This window comes from Cyprinus carpio, chromosome B9 (genome assembly GCF_018340385.1).
Source record: "Cyprinus carpio isolate SPL01 chromosome B9, ASM1834038v1, whole genome shotgun sequence".
Lineage (NCBI taxonomy): Eukaryota > Metazoa > Chordata > Actinopteri > Cypriniformes > Cyprinidae > Cyprinus > Cyprinus carpio.
Window position 1 is genome coordinate 7,773,837 of NC_056605.1, and position 16,546 is coordinate 7,790,382.

General features: G+C 38.6%; 1 long non-coding RNA gene across 1 annotated transcript; it reads left to right on the top strand.

The window, feature by feature from the left end:
* The first annotated feature begins 1,110 nt into the window (after positions 1-1,110).
* On the top strand, positions 1,111-5,631 carry LOC122138438. Its single transcript, XR_006155562.1, has 3 exons — positions 1,111-1,502; positions 1,692-1,758; positions 3,906-5,631. It is a non-coding gene; the product is annotated as an uncharacterized LOC122138438 (long non-coding RNA).
* Positions 5,632-16,546: the final 10,915 nt, after the last annotated feature.

The following is a 16,546-nucleotide window of genomic DNA, read 5'->3' on the forward strand; positions in this document are numbered from 1 at the left end:
TCGTGTTTTGTTTTTAGTATGTTCTTGAGAACCTGCTGCCCATCTACAGGGGCAAAGTTGTTCCATCCGCAAACATAATCAATCCCAATCAGTTTTAGGCTGAGTAAGTGTCCTTTTATGCTAGTCTGTGTCCTTTAATCTAAAGCCCTTTGTACTCCTAGCTCATGTGGTCCGATGATTCAATATTAGTATGCGTCAAGTGTGTCTCCTGTGACCATTTGTGATGGCTTCATCCAGAACAGTTGTTCATGCCAAATGCAAACAGAGTATCTAAGGGATGAAATCTGTGGTTGTGTCAAAGATACACATGCTTAGGACAAGGTTGCTGATGGCTCATGGTGTCCGGGCCTACACTCTAAAAATATCCGGGGTTATTTTTTTAACCCAAATGCTGGGTGGAGCCTTTTGGATAATTTTTTTGGGTAATTTTTTCAGTGTTTGGGTAGTTTTTGTGTTAACCAGCTCCTGGGTCAAACGTAACAATCCAGTGTTTGGGTTGTTTTGCAGCTCCTAGGTCAAATGTAACAACCCAGTGTTTGGGTAGTTTTTGTATTACTCAGATCCTGGGTCAGACTTAACCCAGCGGTTGAGTTATTTATCGCGGGATCTGCTTCTCTTCTGGAGAGAGCAGTTCTTCACCATCGAATTGACGCATTCGTCGGTAAAATACAGGTTTGTATACATTTTATTTTATCTATAAATTCATTACTGTGCTGAATATCATTCAATTTTATGCAGAGCAACATACAGGCGCGTTAAACGATGCTGTAAATGATAATTAAAGGAAAATAAAGGAAGTTAACATGCAAAACAGTGATTGTGTGGATTATTTTAGAAAAGTTTAGAGGATTTAAGTTAATCTGTAAACATTATTTAATGTATGAAGTAAAAAATAAGATAGTAATATAGTAAAAATTAATAAACTTTATCTGGGTTAAATCAACCCCTTTGCTGGGTTAAATAAACAACCTAATTTGCTGGATAAAATTAACCCAAGATGGGTTCTGTCCTATATTTACCCAGCCCTTGGGTTAATAACAACCCAAATTGGGTTGTTTTTAACCCAGTGTTTTTTAGAGGTCATGTTCTGATCTCACACATACTTTCCTGTCTATGTCTGCTGTTATATAAATACTGGAAGTAAAATCCCATTCATTTTCTTCTTAGGGGAATAACTTATGAACTGTTAAAGATTGGCCTACTGTGAGCTACAAGGCTGCTTAATCAATGGTTATTTCATTATTCCAACTTATTTTTGAAATAATATTTCAAACTGACTCATGGTTTCTGTCTAGGGTTTCATTCCAGTTTCCAGTTTCATGATATACTGGTGGGGATTTCCGGTGAGAACAGGTGGTACCATGGTGACTCAGCAGATCAGAACGGACATCCCCATGCAGGGTGGTTGCTGTGTTTGTGGGAACAGGGGACCTTTTTGCTGTGATGCTGCTGGTGTGGACGCACCTCCACATAAATGATCTGAAGGTCAACAACATATCATGGTAACATATAGCTCCATTCTCAAGTGTAAGAATAGCAGTTTGCTTTTGCATCAGCAATATGCAGTGGCTACATTTGGTCATTTAAGCAACCTATAAAAATACAAGCTTAAATGTACAAAAAGTTTGGGGACACTTAACAAAGGTCCAAAATAAAAACTAAGATATGCTGAATTTATGTGTTTTTGACAGATGCCCTGTGAAAAGACGGTTTCAGTCATACACCATGTCATTAAGAGGACTATTACTTATGCAAAACGTAAGCAACCAAATATCAAACCAAATATTCCCTATATAAGTCCCTTTTACAGTGTGAGTGACATAATTTATTAGTGTCCCTTTTTGGCAGCCATATTTTTTAGTTTTGTATTATATGATAACAATGAAACTCATCCCTTAAACCTGGCTCAAACTACAGGATTTTTAGCCCGATTTAGCCCTGATTTTCCCCTCCCAAGAATCAGAGTAAATATCTTGTAGAGCACCTCTATCGGTCCCGATGATTGGCGTGGATTATCTGGTAATGTGAGGCATTCACTGATCGAATCTTGCACCTCCCAATCTGCTTGCACACAAATCGGGGAAGCCCCAATTAATATCAAAATCGTTTGATATTTAGGATTTAAATCGGGATGATGATGGCTATAAGATTACGTCAATCAGCTGCAAAACAGCTGATGTACGGCTCCGTTGGATAGTGGAGATAGAGGAAACTGTTTCTTGACATTTTGTAGTAACACAGCTGTCTGTATAATGTGTCAAAAACGCATCACAACCGTAAGGAGAAAGAGAAGCGCTGTAGTGAAATCGCCACAGATTTGAATGCACCGGGTGAGTGCAGAAAGCTGCTAGCACGCTAGCTAACATATGTAAACATAAATATCAGTGACGATCTGGTGCGTGAGATAATGTGAGGCGCTCCCTCTGGCATGATAATCTTAATGATATCTTGTAGTTTGATGTGCCACGATGTTCAAATCGTGTAGCGTGTGCACGTTTAAGATTTGAGGGACGATAATCTGCAAAGATTCTCCTTATGTGTGTGCTGCAGCCAGATTTCATAATTAGGATTTTAAAAATCCTGTAGATTTACCTTGGCTTTACCTTGGCTCATCTCAGAGGTGGCTGATCTGAATCGAAAGCCCAGTCCTGCTCAGCTCGAGCCGCGGATGGTTTAGAGTAAAGCAGACACTGAGGATCCTGCCATAGTTTTGAATGCTGTTGTTCTGTAGTGCTTTAATCTTAGACTCTGTACTAGACAATATGAATGTCATACATTTAACAGCAAGAGTTTACAATCACAGTACTTTGGATGCTGGACACTAATGTTCTTAGAACTGAAACTGTGACTCCTGGTACTCCATAGTGCATTAGTGCAGGTACTGAATTCAGAAACTAAGATGGTACCTTATGTTATTATGTTCACATTCCAGCTAAAATGTGCATGTGACTATCTAGCCAATATTAGTATTTTATTATGATTTATGCATGTGTTTATTCGGATTAAGTATTTATAATGATTTATTAACATTAAGAAAATGTCTAACATATCTGTGTTGTCTAACAGTGTCTGTCTAAGCCAGGCTTACACTACAGGAGTTTCTTTAAAAAAAAAAAAAAAAACTGCAACCAGACATCAAGAAAAGAAAGACCCCCATAGCTTATGTAATCAACCGCACATTGGAGTATGAGTGTTTGAACAAATCAAAAGGGAAGCATAACATGGGATAATTAAAAAGGGATTGTGCAATAATCTGGCATCTGGACAAAGATATGTATTATAATTTAGAAGTGCTCAAATCATTCAGTCTGATATATGCCACAGCCACTGTAAAGATGAACATGACAATCGTAAAGGTCAAAGACACAGAACTATAAGTTTTCCCCAAATTTGCACCATGGAAGATCAATTAGAAGCAATGGCAGATTATTATTAGGTATGTGGGGGAAAGGATTAAGGGGAACACTACCAAAAGAATCAAAAGGAATTTGCACCAGAGCAAGATTGTTACAAGTGGTAACAATAATTAAAGGGGACTTAAATGAAACTGAGTAGCCCTCACCAAAGAGACACAGAGTTAAAAGAGCCTATGAAATACATCCAAATCTGTACATAGATTTAATTGGCTAGCCAAGAGAAATACCAGAGCAATATAAAGCTAGAAAGGAAAAAAAGTCTGGATTTGAGTCTATATTTGAATGAATAGCCCCAAATAAGAACACAGAGTGGATAAATTATATTTACTACAATCAGCAGAGATTCATTAATTGCATTGCCCTGTGAGAACAACTGGGTCCTACAAGTAAAATGGTATGGCAAAACAGACAAGCACTGAACTAGCTTTTGTCCAAAACAGATGTATGTGTCATGTTTGGAACTGACTGTAATACTTATATTTCAAATAGTACAGCCCCAGCTGGATCATTCACCAAAGCTATGGAGAAACTGAAAAACCTGAGAGAGGAAGTGACCAAGAACGCTGGAGCAGACATACATACTTGGGATTGGTTGAATTAATTTTTTGGGGTCTTGGGGACAATGGTTAACTAAAGTGGGCATCATAATAGGCATTGTTATTTTTGTGTTTCTTTTGTTGTTCTGTTGTATTGTGCCTTTCATCAGATCAATGATGGCCAGTGCTGCAGCCAAACAGATAATTAATGTGTCAGTGAGGCCAACTGGAGTGGACATTGGATGTACCAACATGCATACAGTGAGACCTGGACTGGATGAACTGGATGAAGTTCATTTAAATCAAATGTAAAATGTGATTATTTTTGGAAAGAAAGGGGATGCTAAAGGTCTTAAGCAAGTCGTTGTCCATGTTACGAGCCAATGCAACCAGAAAAGGGGACGATAAAGAAAGACTGCATATTTTCTTATTATTTGAAAGAATTCATCATTTAACCTTCATTTATCAGTATATAGTTTGTCTTTTTTCAACATTGATAAAGGCATCAAAGTATGAAAAGAAGAAAGGATCGATGAGCACCTCAGTGCTTAGCAAACTGGAGGTTTAAAAACCCACTATCTACTCCAACACCAGATAGCGCTGAAAGGCAATGAGAGTTGCCTGAGAGCTCCTCTGGCAACGAAGGACAGCATCATCAGATAGCGCTCCAGGCTACCGGAAATGCTTGGAGTTCCTCTGGCAGCGGGGGATAAACCAGTGTATCATTTATTGCATTACATTACTTTGTTTTTACTCTTTTTGATCATTTGACTAATCATTCATATACTCTGCATAACCATGACAACCATGGGCAAGGCTAAGACATCTCATGCACATGCTTTAATACACATTGTTGATTTGTTTTGACTCATTTGACCCCCAAGAATGTATAGGTAGGGAAGCAGATTATTTTACTCTTTTCTAGTCAATTGTGGGGAGAGATGTTTGGATCTGACTTCCTCTGGAGTGCAGCAACGTAAAGAAAACATTTGTTAAGAGGCAATGAAGGACCATTAATAGTTCATAGACAGACAGAAAGAGAGGTGGACTTGTGATGTTGCACTCTAGGCAAAGGGCATAGTGGTGAGACTTGGTAAAGTCTCGGAGGGGGGAATATATTGTGTTATTCTATGTTATTTACTCAATATGGTATTATCTTACTTAATATATAGTATAAATGACTATGAAAGTAATCAATATACTGATCAATATGCTGAGTTATTCCCAAATACTGGATGTCTTAAAGAGGGTTGGATGTATAAAGGACCTCCCACTGGGAGGTGCCGGTAGTCTTCCATTGAATTGCACCTATGTACTAAAATAACCCGTGTGTATTGCCCCTGTGAACTTTGGGTGATTTCCAGAGGCTGACAGCAGTGGTAAACAAATATGATGAATGTCTCATGTGACCACAGCCAAAAATAGGAACAGGCAAAATAGAAGTTTTATGAAAAAATTGTTGATTTGGCCAAATTCCACCATTAAAAAATGGACTAAGTTGACTAGTGATAAAGTGTGGCAAACCGGGCAGGCAGTGCCAATTATAAACCGGAACCACAAACTTTGGTAAGAGAAAGGGGTATAAAAGGAGTGCATGGACAGACAGAGGATTCAGATGCGGCGGCCGTCATCTCGGCCATATTGTTGTGTTCAATAAAGTCTTATTTTGACATCTGGAACTCCCTTTCTTGAGTTTTATTTTACGACTTTGAGAAGACCATTGCTTGCTCCACAACAAATGTCAGCGGAGACCAGGAAAACTAGATGAGCCCCAGAGTCAGATCCCCAGTGAAGACCCCATCACCCAGACGGCCATCGGGACAAGACCACGGGAACCAGATGAGTCCTCTGCACAAACTGCTGGTTCGTCTGGCCAGAGGAGAACTGGCCCCCCAACTGGGTCTGGTTAATCCCAAGGTTTTTTTCTCCATTTTGTCACCAATGGAGTTTTGGTTCCTTGCTGCTGTTGCCTCTGGCTTGCTTAGTTGGGGACACTTAATTTCCAGCAATATTGTCGACTTGATTGCACAGATACTATTTAAACTGAACTGAGCTGGATGATGACATCACTAAATTCAATGATAAACTGCCTTTAACTAAAAATTGAGTGTTTGCTATTGTCCTTCTGCATTATTGACACACTATTTTACTATGTAATACTGTAAAGCTACTTTGACACAATCTGTATTGTTATAAGCACTATAAAAATAAAGGTGAATTGACTAGAAAAGAATCATATCTTTACTTGTATTTAAATTCATTTTTTTTTTTTTTGTATTTGAGTTTTTTTGTATTATATGCAAACTTTTAGTCCTGATGAAGGTAGTGTGCCAAGATGTGTTGGCAAATAAAACTTCCTTATTCTTTTTAGTTCCATTTTCTAATTATTTTGACTTCAAAAGTGTTGCTGGTACTCCTTTAAACATGACCTTGATGTGAGGACACATTCTTTTACTGGTATGAAGGAGTGTTTCTCTCTGCGTGTGCTTCTGTCTTATCTTACAACGCCTGCTGATAAGCAGTTGCTGCCTTGTGAATAAGCCCATTTAACTGTTTTTGCTTGCAGTAGGTAGCTGCCTTTACTTGGTGCCGCATGTAAGAAAAGTTTATAAAACTAACACAAATTTGACTCACAGTGCTGTGAATAAGTACCTCATGAAATGTGTCCTTTTTCAGCATATGTGGACACTGATACTTCAATTTGAACAGTATTAATGTTGACATAACAAATAACAATGAAAATCTATCAGAGAAATATTTTGTTAAATAAAAATATCTACAGAAATTCAGCTGTATTGTGTGGAAAAAATAGGTATACCCATACATTTAGTAGCCAGTATAACTGTGTTCGTCTTTTAGCTCATTCCTTCAATTGTGTTATTAGATGGGTTTCCTGTATGGGCCCATTAATGTTCCTCACTACGTTCATTGAAATCTGATCTTTGAAATGGTTGTTCCAATCTCCTTGTCTTTCTTCTGAGCCCGTCATTTTTGGATTTCCTTTTCTAATTCAGCTTCATCTGTACAGAAGGCCTCGTGTTGTCCTCAAGCAGTCTTTGGGTATTTTTGACATCATGATGGAAGTTTGTTGGGCTCCGAGCCAGAAAGACACCCCAAAACTACAACGCTCCAACCATCATGATTCACAGTTGCTGTGTGGTTATTTCTTTCTAACATGTTTGGAACTGTGGCCAAACAACCATTCTTCACATATCAGTTGAATGACACTCCTCGGCACTGTCTTAACATTCATTGTACACTCTCAGAAAAAAAGGTTCAAAAGTTGTCACCGGGGTGGAACCTTTTCAAAAGGCACACTTTTGTACCTAAAGAGTCCCTATTGGTACTTTAAAGGTACATATTATTACCTAAAGTGTGCATATTAGTACCTAAAAGGCATGGGGGAAGTCGTGGCCTAGTGGTTAGAGAGTTTGACTCCTAACCTTAAGGTTGTGGGTTCGAGTCTCTGGCCAGCAATACCACGACCCTTGAGCAAGGCACCGAACCCCCAACTGCTTCCCGGTCGCCGCAGCATAAATGGCTGCCCACTGCTCTGGGTGTGTTTTCACTGCTGTGTGTGTGCACTTTGGATGGGTTAAATGCAGAGCACGAATTCTGAGTATGGGTCACCATACTTGGCTGTATGTCACGTCACTTCACTTCACGTCACTAAACGGTACAAAATTGTACCCCATAAAAATATACCAACCCACACACATCTTTTTTACCTTTTTTGTGTGTGTTGTAGGTCTCCTACCATTCCTTTCCAGAGTTGTCTGTAGATGCCTTGATCCCTATGGTTTGCTGGTGTTCATAAACATTAAGTTGTGTTTTTCTTCTTTATTGTTCTACACTTGATGTAGTGATAGATGTAGGGGTGTACTAACTTTTCCACACAAGAAACTATAAGTCTTTTTTGTCTAGGCTGTAGAAGTGATTACAAAATGTACATTCCACATGCTATTTTCTAAATTATATATCTTTATGTCCTAACATGTTAATATGTCATTCACAACACTGTAAATAAGTTTTTATAGCACCAAGTCTTTGCATAGAATTTGCATTTTCAGGCTTTATACACATCACATGAAATGGTGGATTGTTTTTTTTTTTAGCATTATTCATTTAGAGAATACAGGAAAGAGGTTGTTGGATGGCTTAAAATAGTTAAACGTGGTCAACAAATAAATGTACTGTGACTAGTTTCAGAGGACTTAACTTTGTATTGCTCATGGTCGATTCTCATGTTCCTGGAATCTTGTTGACATTTGAACGTGTTTGCATTGAATGGGTTAATCATTACACTGATTAACTACTTCTTTCAGGCCGGGTTGCTTAGGGCTCCAATGGGTTTCTAAGGGCTGTTTGTCCTCGCTCTGCGGCTCATGCTGTTCACTTCCCATCCCATTCCATCCACCACTTTCATTTTACTTGGCTTGTGAGAAGAACAATACTCCTGCTGTTCTGGGTCTTTCTCACAGTGTTGTTTATGTCCTCCTTCGCCCTTCGCACAATTCACACACTTTATTTCCTATATGAAGCATTTTGTGTTATCCCTAAAAACCCTTCTCTTTCTTCCCCAGTGTAATGAGTAGAAATATGGTGTGGCCCCTTTAAAGGTGCCATGTGTCATGTCTGGCAAAAAAATCAAGTCATACTCCACATTCCATACCAGATGGGGGCAGTATGCCTCAATAAAGTGAATTGGTCTACTCTAGAGTAACAAACGAGAAACGGCATAGTCTCTATGCTCCGCCCCTACCTTCACAACAACCCTAGTGCCATATCCGAAGCCTAAGAGGACGTTTTGCCTCCAGAGGAACGTTGGATGATGTCAAGTGATTTTGAAACATGACATCTTCAAGCTACTCCCCTTCACCTTTACCAGTGTATATGTTCATATTTGTTTTGTTCATATTACATTTTGAGTTGTATATACACATTATTTGAATTAAATTAATTTGACAGACAGCATTCTGTCAACATCATTGATCAACATCAGACAGCTGGGGCGCTCTCTCTCTCTCTCTCTCGGGTTCATTATCATCGAAGACATTTCAAGCTTCTTAGGTAATGTTACATTTTAGCATCAGCTTGGTAGAGACGGGCTTTGGTAGATAACAGGTGAAAACCGGATCGGATCTGTGGGTAAGTTATAGCTAGCTAATTATCAAACGCAGCTACGGTTAGCCATTGCTAACATTAGCACGTTTATCAAACAGCCTTCGATGCATTTCTATGTTATAACTTCCCGAAAAAAATACGCAAACATATAAAACAAACTTCTAGCGAAATACTAACAGCATCTTACTTACCAATCCAAAAGAAATGTTGCAAGTTCGGAGTCGAACCTCATTTCTTTCAAGTCCATCAGTTGTCTCCAGCGATGGAAAGGAGTGCCGATGTTTACTCTGTTTCGGCTCCTTTTCTTATCGGATTTGATTTGTGATTCCGAGCGCGGTTGTCTCCCTGTAGCGGGTGGTGGTGGTAGGTGTCTCTTGCCAAGGGCTTCAGCCATCCTTCCGCTCTCTTCCCCCTGAACTGAAATGAAGTAGTAGGCTGTACTTTCCACACGATTGACATCAGGTTCAAGTACGCCCACAAGCCGTGTGAGTTATTCGTGTATTGCAGGTTGGCTGGTGGTTATGTTGCCCGCATACCGCCTCCCATGGCCGAAACTGGTATTACGACACCTGTCGGGCCGTGGCTAGTAATGCTAATGCTAATTAGGTTGATATCTCTGCAGCACTATAACTTGACATTTTTTTAATGACATCATCGCCCTTGTTTCTTCTCATTCTTTTGATGCGTGTAGGTCATTTTTTGGATATTTTTACCTCAATTTTTACACATGGCACCTTTAAGAGCTGCTCGCTCCCGGTTGAACTGTTGATTTGCATTGTATGTGTGATTTGAGTGGCTGACGCAGCGGATATTTCGACACATTTTCATGGATTTAATTTGCATGTAGGATTGTGGTTCGTTGAGGTAATCGAGAATTTGACTTCCTATGGTGATGTTGTTACCTTTGGATGTGGACTTTGATTCCCAGACAGAAAGAGAGGAATCTGTTAATGCTGACCAAAGGGTTGATACATACTATTCAAATGAACCTTTGAATCGACACTCTGATGAAAGTTCTCCAGAACATTGTCCTGAACACTCACTTGACCTTGTTCCTGACAGTATTGATGTTGAAGCTGAAGCCGATCCCCAATCTGCCTAAATGTGTCTATGTTCGCACAAATCATTCGTTATCCAGCTTCATCTACAGAAGAAGTGGGTATAAGGGTTTTTCATGAATCTTTGCATCTCGTCTTTCCTAATAAGGTGCTAGTTAGCAAGTTCAGTGGAATGGCTCATCACCCACGGAAGAGAGGGGCGGGGTCAGCAGAGCACATTAGCATTTAAAGCAACATGGACTAGAACAGCGTGCTGAAAACAGAGCTGATTTTGACAGGGTAAAAAGGGTGTTTTTTACACTACCATTGACAATTTTTAACCAAAGTATGTTATATACTTTCATTAAGACCTTAAAGAATCATATCAGCTTGTGGAAAATGGGCATCCGATGACCCCTATAATAAAACATCATTAACTGTGAACATGCACTTACAAATCTCACTGCACAAAAACAGATTCAGTATTCCTCAAAATGAATAAAAACAGTCAAATGAAAACTCAAAATATTATACAAACCAGCAATAATTAAAGGAACACTCCGACTTTTTGGGACTTTAGCTTATTCACAGTATCTCCCAGAGTTAGATAAGTCAATACATACCTTTTTAATTTCTGTGCGTTCTGTAAGTGTTATTTGACGCACCCACCGCTAGCCTAGCTTAGCACAAAGACTGGATGTGAATGGATAATGCTAGCATAGTAATCCCAATAAGTGACAAAATAATGCAAACATTTTCCTATTTACATGCTGTGATCTGTATAGTCACAGCGTGTACAAATAACAAGGCTATATGAGACAGAGACTATTTTTAATCGTATAAATACTGGGAACTTATATTCTCACTAGGCGTAGGAGCACAGCTAACGTTACTTGGGATAAATTGCTACTTGGTCGGAGTGATTAGCGCAGCACCCGAGACGCGCCGTGGTGAGGAGCAGAGAGTTCGCTCAGAGTTGGAGTAATAGAGTCAGCAATTACTAGATGGTACATTTATAGTGTACAGTCATGGGTGTTCGCTGTATTGTAAAGAGCTGCGACAATAAACAGGGGAGACCAGGTAATACTATGATGTTTCATAGAATTCCAACCAAAAACGCTGACCTGATGAATCGATGGCTACTTGTTCTGGGTATAGTTCCAAACACACCTGTAAACACCATCACGAAGTATTTCGTTTGCTCTGAACATTTTACTGTAACGTTAGACGACTATTTTGAAAAAATGCAAGTTGCCACACGGACCATGAAACGTGTGCTAAAGGATACAGCCATCCCAATAAAGACAGGACAAATTGGATCACCTGTTGCTGCGGTAAGTGTTCCGTTATGTTTTGAGATGACTAACATTAGCCGTACTGTAACAGTGCCATGCTAATGTAATATAACCTTAGTAGTGACACTATTACGTGAATAGGGGATCCGTGTATCCCCTTTATTGTTATTATTGTGTTGTCATGAACACACTGTATCGCTCAATAACAAATGAGCGGCGCTAAATGTAACTCTCAGGACTAATACATTCAACTTGCTAATGAATTGGAGGGGGATGGGCAGTTTTCTTTTTTGAGAAAATGTTTGTGAAATAGTAGGCTAACGTTACTGTCTGTGGGTTCATTGTGCAAAAAAATATTTGCCTTTTGCTATTACTTTCCCCATAGTCTTGGCTATTGTAATGCAATTATCTAACATTACTGTATTATATGCTGTTGAATGTATTTGGTCAGCTGTAATAAATTGCATTTCAAATATATCAATTCCTGTAATAATTCTTTATACATTTTCTGTGATAATTATTAATCAGGATGAGATGAGTGTTCCTACAGCACTTTGTAACTCCTCGTCTGTGTATCCTGGCTCAAAACTAAATGGTTCTGGATCTTGGTTTGATACACAGTAAAATTACTCTGAGTCTGACAATTCCTCAAAGTCAGCCATGATCACGAGTCACGTCTAGCTAGTTAGTCACGTTTGTTTTGTTTACGGAACCATCAACAGGGCATCTCGTGTGCTGCGCTAATCACTCCGCCCAAGTAGAAATGGTCTCTGTCTCATATAGCCTTGTTATTTGTACACGCTGTGACTATACAGATCACAACATGTAAATAGGAAAATGTTTGCATTATTTTGTCACTTATTGGGATTACTATGCTAGCATTATCCATTCACATCCAGTCTTTGTGCTAAGCTAGGCTAGCGGTGGGTGCGTCAAATAACACTTACAGAACGCACAGAAATGAAAAAGGTATGTATGGACTTATCTAACTCTGGGGGATACTGTGAATAAGCTAAAGTCCCAAAAAGTCGGAGTGTTCCTTTAAATACAGTGCCTTGCGAAAGTATTCATTTTTTTCACGTTTTGTTATGTTGCAGCCTTATGTTAAACTGCTTTAAATTACTTTTTTTTCTACATCAATCTACACTCCACATAACATAATTACAAAGCAAAAAAAAAAAAAAAAAAAAAAAAAAACAGGTTTGTAAAATCTTTGCTAATTTATTAGAAATAAAAACCTGAAATAAGTATTCATTCCCTTTTCTGGGACACTTGAAATGTAGCTCAGGAGCACTCATATGTAGATGTTACTACACTTTGAGTGGTGTTAAACTGTTGCAAATTCATTTGAATGAGTATGATTTGGAAAGGCACACACATTTTAATAAAGGTCTAACAGCTGATAATGCATATCAGATCAAAAACCAAGCCCTGACGTCAAAAGAACTGCCTGTAGAGCTCAGAAACAGGCATGCATCAAGCCACACATCTGGGGAAGAGTTCAGAAAAAACCTGCTGCATTGAAGGTTCACAGAATCATGAAGCCTCAATTATCTCTAATGGAAGATGCTTGGAACAACTAGGACTCTTCCTAGAGCTGGCCTCCTGGCCAAAATGAGCAATTGATGGAGAAGGAGCTTGGTTATACTGGTGACCAAGAATCTAATGGTCACTCTAGTTGAGCTCCATGATCATATATGCAGATGGGAGAAAACTACTGCAACACTCCACCAATCTGGGCTTTTTATGGCGGTGTAGGCAAACTCAATCCTTTCCTCAGTGAAGACACATGAAAACCCACTTGGAATATGTGAAAAAAAAAAAAAAATCACCTAAAGACCCTGACACTGTCAGAAACAAGATTCTCTGGTCTGATGAACCTCAATTCTAAGCATCATGTTTGAAAGAAACCAGGCACTGCTCATCACCTGCAGAGTACCATCCCAAAAGTAAAGTGTGCTGGTAGCAGCCTCATGCTGTGGGGGTGTTTTTCAGCAGCAGGGACTGAGAGAGTCATCAGAGTAGAAGAAAAGCTCTAAAATACAGAGATAACCTTAATGAAATCCCAGTCCAGAGCATTCAGAACCTCAGACAGGGCAGAAGGTTCATCTTCCAACAGGACAATGACCATAAACACAGGACAAGAGTGGCTTATAGACAACTCTGTGAATGTCTTTGAGTGGCCCAGCCACAGCCTGGCCTTGAACCCAAACCAATATTTCTGGAGAGACCTGAAAATGTCTGTCAGCCCCCATCCAACCTGACAGAGCTTGAGAGGTGAAGAGGCGAGGAGAATAATGGCTGATAATTGCCAAATGCTGATGTGCAAAACCTGTTGCACCAAAAAGACTTGAGGCTGTTAAGGTGGTTAGGCTAAGTACTGAGTTAAGGGTATTAACACTTAAGCAATATGCTTATTTCAGTTTTTTATTTTGAATACATTTGCAAAGTCGTCACAAATCCTTTTTTTGCTTTGTCATTATGGTGTATGGAGTGTAAATTGATGTGGGAAAAAAGTAATTAAAAGCAGTTTAACATAAGGCTACAACATGACAAAACGTGAAAAAATAAAAATAAAGAGGTATGAATACTTTCGCAAGGCACTGTATGTTAAATAAGACAAATATAATTTATGTATTTAATCACTTTTATTAACCATGTCTTTGCTACTGACCTTTGATAATCCAGTTCAACCGTACTAGTAAGTAAAAATGACACATTTGTGTTTAATTTTTGTTATTGATGGATAGGGTTGATTATTGTTTGAATTTTATCAATTCCGATTCTGATTCTTTTCGATTCCAATGTGATTTAAAAAAACAACAACAACAAAAAAACATAACAAACATATTTATTCTGTGTCTCTTTTATGCAAAAAAGCAACTTAAGTTGCAGCTGAATACCATGAACAAAAATCAGCAGGCTACATAAAAACTGAACTAATCTAAGAGCTGTTTGTGTGCAAAAAGGAGCTGCATGATTGTGGATAAATTGAGTTGTTGTTGTTGTTATTTTAATGGAGATTGTGGTATTCTCACGATTCTGAAGAAAAAAACATTAGACAACTAAACAAAAGCACATGTAATTTATGAATAAAAAAAGATAGCCTGTGAAAAGATGGTTTTAGTCTTACACTGAAGGGAAAGTCGAAAAGATGGTTTCAGTCATTCAGGGGAAGTTGTGGCCTAATGGTTTGACTCCTAACCCTAAGGTTGTGGGTTCGAGTCTCAGGCCGGCAATACCAAGACTGAGGTTCCCTTGAGCAAGGCACCAAATCCCCAACTGCTCCCCGGGCGCCGCAGCATAAATGGCTGCCACTGCTCCGGGTGTGTTTTCACTGTGTGTGCTCTTTGGATGGGTTAAATGCAGAGAATGAATTCTAAGTATGGGTCACCATACTTGGCTGTATGTCATGTCACTTTCACTTTCACACCATGTCATTAAGAGTCATTTGTTTCGTACTATATGATGACAATGAAACTCATCTCTTACCTTGGCTCATCTCAAGAGGTGGCCAGTCTGAATCAAAAGCCCAGTCCTGCTCAGCTCGAGCTGCAGATGGTTCAGAGTACAGCAGACACTGAGGATCCTGCCATAGTTTTGAATGCTGTTGTTCTGTAGTGCCTCAATCTTAGTACTAGAGACAATCTCTGTACTAGACAATATGTATGTCACACAGAGTTTACAAACACACTGTGGATACTAGATGGTACTCATTTTATGCTGTAGTGTTATAAATTATTTTCTAACAACAACAATCTTAGCGTTGAAACTGTGACTTCTGGTATTCATAGTGCATTAGTGCAGGTACTGTGTCCAAAAACTACCATGGTACCTTATGTTCACATTCCAGCCATAATTTGAATGTGAATATTTGCCCATTATTAGTATTTTATGCATTGATAAGCATGTCTGAGTTAAGCATTAACAATTTATTAAAAACAGGAAGATGTTGTTTGAGAAAAAAAAGTATATTAAATAATAATAATGAATTATCTCTACTAAGAAAGTGCCTTTAAAATACTGCTGCAGTAAATAAGAAAATAAAAACAGTATTAAGTAATAACAAAGACTATAGAACACCCAAGACATGTCACTCGTATAGTTTTGAATGGGGAAAAATTCAACTATTTTAAATAAATGCTCTTCTTTTTAACTTTTTATTAAGAATCCTGAAAAAAAGTATCACAGGTTCCAAAAAAAAAAAAAAAAAAAAAAATACCAAACAACAAAAAAATTACAATCACAAATAATAAACCAACAAATTAAAATAACATCAAAAAAATAAATTTACAAATAATACAGGAGTAATGATCCTGAAAATTCAGCTTTAACAATAATCAAAATAAATATATTATAACGCATTCATATAAAAACAACATTTCAATAGAAATTTAAAGGTGTCATATGATGCGATTTCAATCTTTCCTTTCTCTTTGGAGTGTTACAAGCTCTTGTTGCATAAAGAAGATCTGTAAAGCACGCCCCCCTAAAATGGCTAATTCTATGTAGGAAGATTTGCATAACGGAGTCACTGTGTGTTTCCCTTGTGAAAGCGAAAGTACTTTGTTTGGTCTTCCAAAAGAGGACACAACTAAAAATCAGTGGTTAAGTTGTATTATCGCTTCAGACGTTTGTTCTATTTGAACGTAAGTGCCCTGCGAAGTGGACATTCGAAGCGAACGTATATGTTCCATTCAAAGTGCACTGAAGTGTGCGAGATGTGAATTTAAATTGTATTTATTTATAGAGGTATATGATGTCACACTTGGCTTTGTGTGAAGACATTGCACAGTGCAAATACCTGAATGAATGTCCCGAAGTGAAGTAAACTTCAACAGATTTCCCCTGCTCAGGGAGTATGGAGCAATGAACACTGTGTAGGGACCATGTCAATGGGAACACAGTTCATGCACGGAGCTCACTTCTAACAAGCTGATTTTCTGAATTAGGAGTGTTAACAAAGAGAGACGTCCAAAATATGCAGAGCTGGGGGGCGTGAGGAATGAAATTGAGAACCGCTGGTATTGTCATTATAATCCCTAATTATGTCCCCACTGGATGCAACAAATGGCTCGTTTATAATAGGTTTTAATGTTTTTGTCTCTGCGCTCCAGGACCCACACCATCACAGTATA